The sequence below is a fragment of the Coregonus lavaretus genome (genome assembly GCF_964263955.1).
Source record: "Coregonus lavaretus genome assembly, contig: HAP1_SCAFFOLD_2903, whole genome shotgun sequence".
In the NCBI taxonomy this organism is placed as follows: domain Eukaryota; kingdom Metazoa; phylum Chordata; class Actinopteri; order Salmoniformes; family Salmonidae; genus Coregonus; species Coregonus lavaretus.
The window spans coordinates 7,233-17,325 of NW_028159641.1; the positions used below are offsets into that span (position 1 = coordinate 7,233).

The window sequence follows — 10,093 nt, forward strand, 5'->3', positions numbered from 1 at the left end:
AGTGTAATGAACTGAGTTGGCCCAGCAGTGTAATGATCTGAGTTGGCCCAGCATTGTAATGAACTGAGTTGGCCCAGCAGTGTAATGATCTGAGTTGGCCCAGCATTGTAATGATCTGAGTTGGCCCAGCAGTGTAATGATCTGGGTTTGTGTGCTAACAGAAAAGGCAGACTGTAAGACTTCGATCACACAAACACACACACACAATCACACACGCACGCACACACACACACACACACACACACACACGTGCAAAACATGACCCTAACACTAACACCATTATACTATACTAAATGCATTTCCAGTGCAGTGGCAACCAATTAAATCGTACCCGAGAGCAAATTAGCCAATCTTTCCATTCAATGTGAAGCGCAAAGACTCTAATTGGGTTTCTAGCTTCCCTTGGGTCCTGGGGGTACAGAACAATAGGCTGTTATAGGTGGCCCTTCTGGAGCCTGACTGAAAGGCATCTAGTCTTTGGGTTCAACAGGCTTTTCAACCTGGTATCCCTGTTCAACAAACAGGATTTTCAACCTGGCATACCTGTTCATCAGGCAGGCTTTTCAACCAGGCATGCCCTCTAATCAGATGACATGTTCTCAACAGGAGGTGCAGATAAACTATGTCCAGTTGAAGTAATTTGCAAACATATATTATTATTACAATCACAGCTCATTAAATGGATGAGATTCTGAAACTTGTTTTTAACTGTGCACTTTGGTAAAAACATCTAATATTGAGCAGTATGTATTTCTGAAAAATGCACACACTCTTAGTTGCATGCTGATTTCGTAACTGGCAATACACAGTTGATACCTGTGATTATGTCTTTCATTAATCTACTGTAGCTAGCATTAGAGGCGCATCAAGACCATGATGCCATCTGAGCTAAAGCATTAGATAAATCTTCAGGTTATTATAGTTACATTTACATTTTAGTCATTTAGCAGACACTCTTATCCAGAGCGACTTACAGTTAGTGAGTGCATACATTTTCATACTGGCCCCCCGTGGGAAACGAACCCACAACCCTGGCGTTGCAAGCGCCATGCTCTACCAACTGAGCTACACGGGACTGTAGTTATAGTCTTCAGGTTATTATAGTTATAGTCTTCAGGTTATTATAGTTATAGTTATAGTCTTCAGGTTATTATAAATATAGTCTTCAGGTTATTATAGTTATAGTTATAGTCTTCAGGTTATTATAGTTATAGTCTTCAGGTTATTATAGTTATAGTTATAGTCTTCAGTTTATTATAGTTATAGTCTTCAGGTTATTATAGTTATAGTTATAGTCTTCAGGTTATTATAGTTATAGTCTTCAGGTTATTATAGTTATAGTCTTCAGGTTATTATAGTTATAGTCTTCAGTTTATTATGGTTATAGTCTTCAGGTTATTATAGTTATAGTTATAGTCTTCAGGTTATTATAGTTATAGTTATAGTCTTCAGGTTATTATAGTTATAGTCTTCAGGTTATTATAGTTATAGTTATAGTCTTCAGGTTATTATAGTTATAGTTATAGTCTTCAGGTTATTATAGTTATAGTCTTCAGGTTATTATAGTTATAGTCTTCAGGTTATTATAGTTATAGTGTTCAGGTTATTATAGTTATAGTTATAGTCTTCAGTTTATTATAGTTATAGTCTTCAGGTTATTATAGTTATAGTTTTCAGGTTATTATAGTTATAGTCTTCAAGTTATTATAGTTATAGTTATAGTCTTCAGGTTATTATAGTCATAGTTATAGTCTTATAGTCTATGGCTACCATATTATGATCCTGTAAAGCTACATCCGATAGATGTGGATACTGCTTTAGAGCAAATTTCTGCAGCATTAGTAAAGATCTGATCAATACATGTGGATGATTTAATTCCTGTGCTGTTTGTAAATACACTGGTAGGTTGACTGATTACCTGAACCAGGTTTCAGGCACTGGTTACAGTTTGAAGCTTTTTCTTGAGTGAACAGCTTGTCAATATTTAGGTAACCTATACTTCTCTGTTGATATCACATACATTATCAAGCATTTCACACATGTTATCCATTTACGACTGTTAGCACTTGGTGGTCTATAGCAGCTTCCCACAAGAATGGGCAGGTGAACCTGTAGCCATATTACTTTTTTTTTTACACTTGGAATGAGATCCTCTCTAAGTTTTTCAGGAATATGACTCTGAATATAAACATCAACACCTCCCCCATTGGCATTCCTGTCTCTTCTGTAGATGTTATAACAATGTATTGCTACCACTGTATCATCAAAGGTATTATCTAAGTGAGTTTCAGAGATAGTCAGTATATGAATGTTACCTGGTACTAGCAAGTTATCGATGTCATGAACCTTGTTAATGTGGGCTATTTTTAGCGCTTTTCTGAAATGCTTTATTGTTTTTATTGCTTTACTGGGAGGCTTATAAGAGGTAGACCTAACCCTAACCCTCAGACTTCACCCTCCAGACTCTTCTTCCTGCCTCGGCTTGGCTCCCTGTCTCAGACCCTAACCCTAACACTAACCCACAACCCTGACCCTAACCCTACAGACTCTTCTCCCTGCCTCGGCTTGGCTCCCTGTCTCAGATCCTAACCCTAACCCTAACCCACAACCCTAACCCTAACCCTCCAGACTCTTCTCCCTGCATCGACTTGGCTCCCTGTCTCAGATCCTAACCCTAACCCACAACCCTAACTCTAACCCTACAGACTCTTCTCCCTGCCTCGGCTTGGCTCCCTGTCTCAGATCCTAACCCTAACCCACAACCCTAACCCTAACCCTCCAGACTCTTCTCCCTGCGCCAACTTGGCTCCCTGTCTCAGATCCTAACCCTCCAGACCCTAACTCACAACCCTAACTCAACCCTCCAGACTCTTCTCCCTGCCTTAGCTTGGCTCCATGTCTCAGACCCTAAACCACAACCCTAACCCACAACCCTAACCCTAACCATACAGACTCTCCTCCTCGTCTTGGTTAGGTCTACCTCAACTGAGACTGCTCTTCTCTGTGTCACGGAGGCTCTCCGCACTGCTAAAGCTAACTCTCTCTCCTCTGCTCTTGTCCTTCTAGACCTGTCTGCTGCCTTTGATACTGTGAACCATCAGATCCTCCTCTCCACCCTCTCCGAGCTGGGCATCTCCGGCGCGGCTCACTCCTGGATTGCGTCCTACCTGACCGGTCGCTCCTACCAAGTGGCGTGGCGAGAAGCTGTCTCCGCACCACGTGCTGTCACCACTGGTGTCCCCCAGGGCTCAGTTCTAGGCCCTCTCCTATTCTCCCTATACACCAAGTCACTTGGCTCTGTCATATCCTCACATGGCCTCTCCTATCATTGCTACGCTGACGATACACAACTAATCTTCTCCTTTCCCCCTTCTGATAACCAGGTGGCGAATCGCATCTCTGCATGTCTGGCAGACATATCAGTATGGATGACGGATCACCACCTCAAGCTGAACCTTGGGAAGACGGAGCTGCTCTTCCTCCCGGGGAAGGACTGCCCGTTCCATGATCTCGCCATCACGGTTGACAACTCCGTTGTGTCCTCCTCCCAGAGTGCGAAGAGCCTTGGCGTGACCCTGGACAACACCCTGTCGTTCTCTGCTAACATCAAGGCGGTGACCCGATCCTGCAGGTTCATGCTCTACAACATTCGGAGAGTACGACCCTGCCTTACACAGGAAGCGGCACAGGTCCTAATCCAGGCACTTGTCATCTCCCGTCTGGATTACTGCAACTCGCTGTTGGCTGGGCTCCCTGCCTGTGCCATTAAACCCCTACAACTCATCCAGAATGCCGCAGCCCGTCTGGTGTTCAACCTTCCCAAGTTCTCTCACATCACCCCGCTCCTCCGCACACTCCACTGGCTTCCAGTTGAAGCTCGCATCTGTTACAAGACCATGGTGCTTGCCTATGGAGCTGTGAGGGGATCGGCACCTCTGTACCTTCAGGCTCTGATCAGTCCCTACACCCAAACGAGGGCATTGCGTTCATCCACCTCTGGCCTGCTGGCTCCCCTTCCTCTGCGGAAGCATAGTTCCCGCTCAGCCCAGTCAAAACTGGTTGCTCTGGCACCCCAATGGTGGAACAAGCTCCCTCACGACGCCAGGACAGCGGAGTCACTCACCACCTTCCGGAGACATTTGAAACCCCACCTGTTTAAGGAATACCTGGGATAGGATAAAGTAATCCTTCTACCCCCCCGCCCCGCCCCCCCCCCCCAAAAAAAAAAAAAAAAAAAAAAAACATATTGTAAAGTGGTTATCCCATTTTGTAAGTCGCTCTGGATAAGAGCGTCTGCTAAATGACGTAAATGTAAATGTAAATGTCTCCCTGCCTCAGACCTCCATCAAAGCGGAGTACTGTGTATTTCTGTCTGCCTACCTTTTTCCTCTCTTCCCTCTCTTCCCTCTCCTCTCTCTCTTCCCTCTCCTCTCTCTCTTCCCTCTCCTCTCTCTCCTCCCCTGACCATAGAGAAAGTACATCCATATAAATCAACCCCTCTGATGTTCCAGCCAGAAATTCCAGGCCAGATTGCCCCTGCCACACCATTGAGATCCGTGAAACACGGAAACAGCAGCCCCACGCACAAAGAATCCCTGGAATGCCATTAACATGTAGGATTCATTTGTTTTCCCGAGGAGGAGGTGGCGAGGGAGTTCGGAAATATGTTTTGATCATTCAACAATTGAAAATAATCCACCTTCTAACCGTGACCATATGGTTTTGGTTCGGCTATGGACCACACACACACACACACACACACACACCCTACCGTATAAGCAGAAATGAACATCAATCCACACATTGTATACATACACACTGTATTTGTGCATACACACCAACCTTTGCCTGCACAGTAAAAAATGGGGTGTTAATATTTCAGAGTAAAGTTATTTTAACCCAGATAGAGTATTTTCAACATTTTTGAGAGTAAAGTTGCTCTATCAGTGGAGTTAAAAGTGAGTGTAAAAATCTGCAGATACGCAGTGACAATTTCAACTCTACAGCAGTGATGAATACCCGCCACTCTGCTTTGCTGAAGTTTGGCACGTACGTTGGTGGAGGAAGATTGCGAAGGAGTAGCTAGGCCACAGATATTGCTAGGTAAGTTACATCCCCGTTTTTTCAACACCAAACCGGTATTTTTTAACTTTACATAATTTTAGAGTTGTGCTGATGTCAAGGTCATATTTTAAGTTACGAGTTCCATGCGGCGGTCCCCCTTGCAGTGACCTCGTCATCAGCCAGCTAAATTAGCTTGTAAGTTCAGATGGTTGACAGTAATAACTGTTATATGATATACCCATGGAATATGTTTGATATTTTTGTGAATGGCTTGCTGTTTCATATGGCTAAAAATAGGTAACGTTAACTTAGCTAATCAGTTCGTTTGAAGGACACCACCGTTTGGCATGAGCGCAGATTGTGCTTGTCATGCGGTTAGCTAGCTTGCAATCAGTATCGGTAACTGTCTTTCTTTGTGTTGCAATATTTTCACGAATGAAGTTTGTCAGAATGGTAAATACGTAAAATAACGTTCGCTAACAACAAAACATTTATACAGATAGTATTGTTAGCTAACGTTATTGTATAGCTTCCCAGGCTTCCTTACACTAACGTTAACTGTTTTTTATAAAGCTATATATAACGGTAATGTTAGCATGCTTCTGATAGTTAGCCAGCTAATGTTGGTGTTATAAAACGATAACTTAGATCACTGATTTGCATGACGGGTTTGTTTAACATTGCTTAACCATTTTAATGGTTAGCTACTGTTCGAACTAAAATGGCTAATGAGCTAGCTAACTTTGACACATAGCTAGTTATTTGGTAGCTAATGGGACAATGTGCCTCTAAACTTGAATTAGCCTACACCCATTTGCTGCAGAAAATGGCAGCTTAACGTTATATTCAACCAGCACAACTTTGTCTACTTCAGCCTTTGTAATTGCAGTGTAACGTCTAAGTAATGCATAGTGCATTGCGTAGCTAGTACTACTGAGATAAATGGATAGTTAGCTAACGCTTAGTTGAACCAGCACTAAATGATGATTTTGAATATATATTTTCTTTGTTAACAGAGGCAAAATGCTGTTGCGTGTTCAGCTCGGGGAAGAGCAGAAATACGTCAAGCTGTCTGAGCTGACATTCAATGCTTTCTTGAAAGAAGGTAGGTATAATAGGTTAAAGCAATACATATCACCCTAATGACAAAATAATACAGCATTAAGCTATTATCTTATGATATCTATTTAGGTCTATAGTCATTTCTGCTGTGCTTTATATTTTCAGTAACATAAAATCAGGTGCAGATCCTTGTCTTTCATCATTTTGTGAACACATGAGGCAACCTTAAGTATGAACTTGGATTCTTGTGAGAAGGGAATGCATGTTTTTCTTTTTTTTCTTCTTTTTTTAACAGTGTGTCTAAAATTCAACATACCAGAAAGCAGAAAGCCAGACATTAAGGTGTATGACCAGTCTGACACAGAAGTTGACTCAGATGTTTTTGAAGAATTAGTAAAGGAGTCACCTGGAACTTTCAGAATCATGCTGGGCAATGGACTTGGTATTCATTCATTCAATTAGTTTTTTAGTTTAAAGGCCAGAATGAGAACCTTTATTGTCTTAAAAATAACAGTTTATTGTAATATGTTTCTATGTTTTGCACAAATTTCATAATGAACAGATACCTCTCATTCATCATCATGCTCGGGTACATCTGATGACACCATCATTCTGAATTTCACTGTGTGTGACGATGTTGAAGAAGTAGCGGCTGGCGAAGGAAGCCAGCCTAAAAGGCCATGCCACATAAACTATGAGGCAAAAGCAGTAAGTGGTGAACATTGCTGTTAAGTCCAATCTGAATGTTGTTTCATCATGTGACAGCATTACATATTGTTTTACAATTACGGAAAGCACATTTCTTTCCACCTATAGCTGATTGAAAAAATCCTAACATCAAAGCCTGGTGGTGAACGCATTATGCAAGAGTATGGAAAAACCAAATCTCTGACAGATGCCACCAGAAGACAGATGATCAACATACTTGCTGCTGAGATGACAGAAACACATGGGTAAGCATTAAGCATATAGATGGGCTGTAAAGAAACATTGTTATTATTTTCCGGTTATTAATTATGTAAAATGTGTTGTGCAATATCAATTCAGTGTGATGTTAACTTTGAATTCATATGCTAGGACATCCCCCCCCAAAAGTGTCAGAGTGATGTATGCACAGGGGATAGTAGCTTTGTTTCCCTATCTAGAAGACCCATACTCACAACATGGATATGTAAGTAAATGGGTTATTGCAACATTATGCACATATTCACTCTATGAAATGGGAATAGTACTCCTTTATAATTTATTTATAATAATATAGGATCATTACTACGATCCGGAGAGTGGTTCCGGATACCTTGCATGGCGATTGAAGACCATACAAAGAAAAACAGCAGAGGAAAGAGGTGCCTCAGTCAGCAAATCTCCTAAAGGTATGTTTTCTGATCAGTGACATGTAATTATAATGGTGACCTGTGAATTGTACAGAAAGGATTTCTTAACACTGTATTTTGTCTTAAGTTGGTGGGCCAGGCCGTGATCGTCAGCCCTTCACCTATGACAGAGAGCCATCTGATGAGGATGTGGAAGCAGCTATTGCTGTTTTGAGACACTCTGCTGATGAAAACACTGTCCGTGAGAAGATGAAAATGACCTTCATATATCGGCAAGCAATGGTCAACGATGAAGCCAAATCATCAGATGTCTTCTCGGTCTTCCCAAGATTTCTGGACACACCAGGACTGGTATGACAACTTAATTCACTGCATCACCAAAAATATCCAATGAAGAATAAGGTAACACTCATTATTTCTGTCTTTGTGTGTTACATTGCAGATAGAACAAGATTTCAGACTTCTGTTTGGTGAGGCCACAGCCAACAAATTCTTGGAGAAGTGGCCAACCACTTTCAAAGCAAAAGTAATAAAGGAAAGCCATGGACTTGTATCCACCACAGAACTCTTGGATTTGATGCGCAATGCTGAGTCAGCTGCTGAAGTTGAGAATGGTATGAATGAACTGTTTTACTTTTTATGTGGATAATGTAGGTGTGCATTATATGTCCATAATGGTGCAAGTTGTGAATAAGAATGTTATGCTACGGCACAATGTTAACCAGGTTTTTATTTACTTATTTGTAGGCTGGGACAGTGACATGTCTGCCATCTTGCTGCTGCTACATTTGCTACCACCATCTGCACAAGGTAGAAAGAGGCCGGGAAAGATGTCTGCATATCAAGCTGTAGATCAGCTCATCAGATTTCAAAAGGTATGCTTAACAGTTGTTTAAAATATATATTCCATCATCTCAATCTTGTGCACAGTTTGAGGTGATCTTATCTATTGTCAGAGGTTAGTCACCAAAACAATTCTGTTGAATGTGTTTTTTTTGTAGGTTGGAACCAGTGTGCAGCAGCATCTTGACAACATCACCCAAAGCAGTCAGCCCTACCTTCTCGCCCAGGGATCCACACAGAGCAGCATTCACTCCTACTTCATTGTGGTTGACAAGCATGCTCTTCCATGCAAGGCAACAGGTTCAGTAGGAGCTTTTGACGAAGTCTTTAAAGCCCATTACGTATTTGGTACGTCATACAGTTCTTCCTTGAGCAGCTTTTTCACTTTTGTGCAAACAACCATCTATAACATCGACATGGGGGAAACAAAGGAGACTCCTAGAGTTGCTGAGTTGCGAGCAAGAATGGTGCGTTAGTTGAGATAAAACTATGAAGTGTTTTCTTTGCAAAAGTGACCATGGAAGTCCAAACAACCTTGTTAAGCACCTTAAGATAATTCATGGGCTATGTACAGGCAGGACTCTTTTTCTGAAATGTGGTCAAGAAGGATGCTCACGTTCTTTTGGTAGCTTTTCTGGTTTTAGAAAACATCTTAACAAGTGCCACGGAGAAAGTTTAGTAGATTCTATAGAAGATGATCTTTCAGACCCTCAAAGTACCGTCAACACCAGTAATATTTCTCATGTTGAAGTGTCGACTGAATGTTTAGAGGCTGAGTCAGAGTTATCTTCGCCATACATTGTAAATAGTTGTGCAGCTGTTATTTCTGATCTAAAGGCAGCAGGTGTTGGTCAAAGTACAGTAAATACTGTAGTGATTTCCATGGAAGAGATTGTTCAAGATATTCATCAGCATGCTAAAGAAACAGTGATAAAGCATGTATTTAGTAATGAAAGAGAAACAGAAATGTGCAAGAAAGTTGAGGCGTGTTTTGAGGGGTTAGAGAATCCTTTCACAGTTCTAAATTCGGAATACAAGCGATCAAAATTTATGACTGCCAAGTGGGAAATAGTAGAACCAGTTGAATGTGTGATTGGTTCAAGATTTGACACAAGACGAAATAAAAAGACTGGAACATATGATCAGGTAGTAGTTCAAGATAAATTCATGTATATTCCAATTTTATCTACACTGCAGTCAATATTTAAAAGTCAGTATTTTGCAGAAATGTTGCAAAGCTCAGCTACCAGCAACTCTAGACTGAGAGATATTTGTGATGGATCTTTTTTTAAAAGTCACCCCCTGTTCTCAACTGAAAAGCAGACAATACAGGTCCAGATGTTCTATGATGATTTTGAGGTCGCCAACCCATTGGGTTCCAAGCGAGGTATTCATAAATTGGGTGGAGTATATTTTACTTTAAGAAACTTCTCTCCAAAATGGAATTCTTTTTTGGCTAACATACACCTGTGCGCCTTATTTCATACTCAAGATGTTAAACGATATTTAGTGAAATTTTTGCTCCCATTGTTCGAGACATTAAAGTGTTAGAGAGCGATGGTATTGAGATTCCATTATACAGTGGTTATGTACGTGGCACTGTAGTACAGGTAACAGGTGATAATTTGGGTTTGCATAGTTTGTTTGGTCTGGTGGAGTCTTTCAGTGCAAGGTACTGTTGCAGGTTCTGTTTAGCAGAAAAGGAGGACTTTCAAACAGAATTCTCTGAAGATTCTTCCAAAATAGTTTTACGCACCAAAGATATGCATACTGCTCACTGTCAAGAAATG

At 41.2% G+C, this 10,093-nt stretch overlaps 2 long non-coding RNA genes across 2 annotated transcripts; both read left to right on the top strand.

Moving 5' to 3' along the window:
• The first annotated feature begins 4,865 nt into the window (after positions 1-4,865).
• LOC311122600 lies at positions 4,866-7,756 on the top strand. The gene is made up of 8 exons (XR_014612473.1): positions 4,866-5,103; positions 6,081-6,169; positions 6,422-6,568; positions 6,689-6,834; positions 6,943-7,079; positions 7,204-7,297; positions 7,388-7,499; positions 7,588-7,756. It is a non-coding gene; the product is annotated as an uncharacterized lncRNA (long non-coding RNA).
• Positions 7,757-7,762: 6 nt separating this feature from the next.
• Positions 7,763-9,609, top strand: LOC311122601. The gene is made up of 4 exons (XR_014612474.1): positions 7,763-7,811; positions 7,903-8,074; positions 8,208-8,335; positions 8,462-9,609. It is a non-coding gene; the product is annotated as an uncharacterized lncRNA (long non-coding RNA).
• The last annotated feature ends 484 nt before the right edge of the window (positions 9,610-10,093 follow it).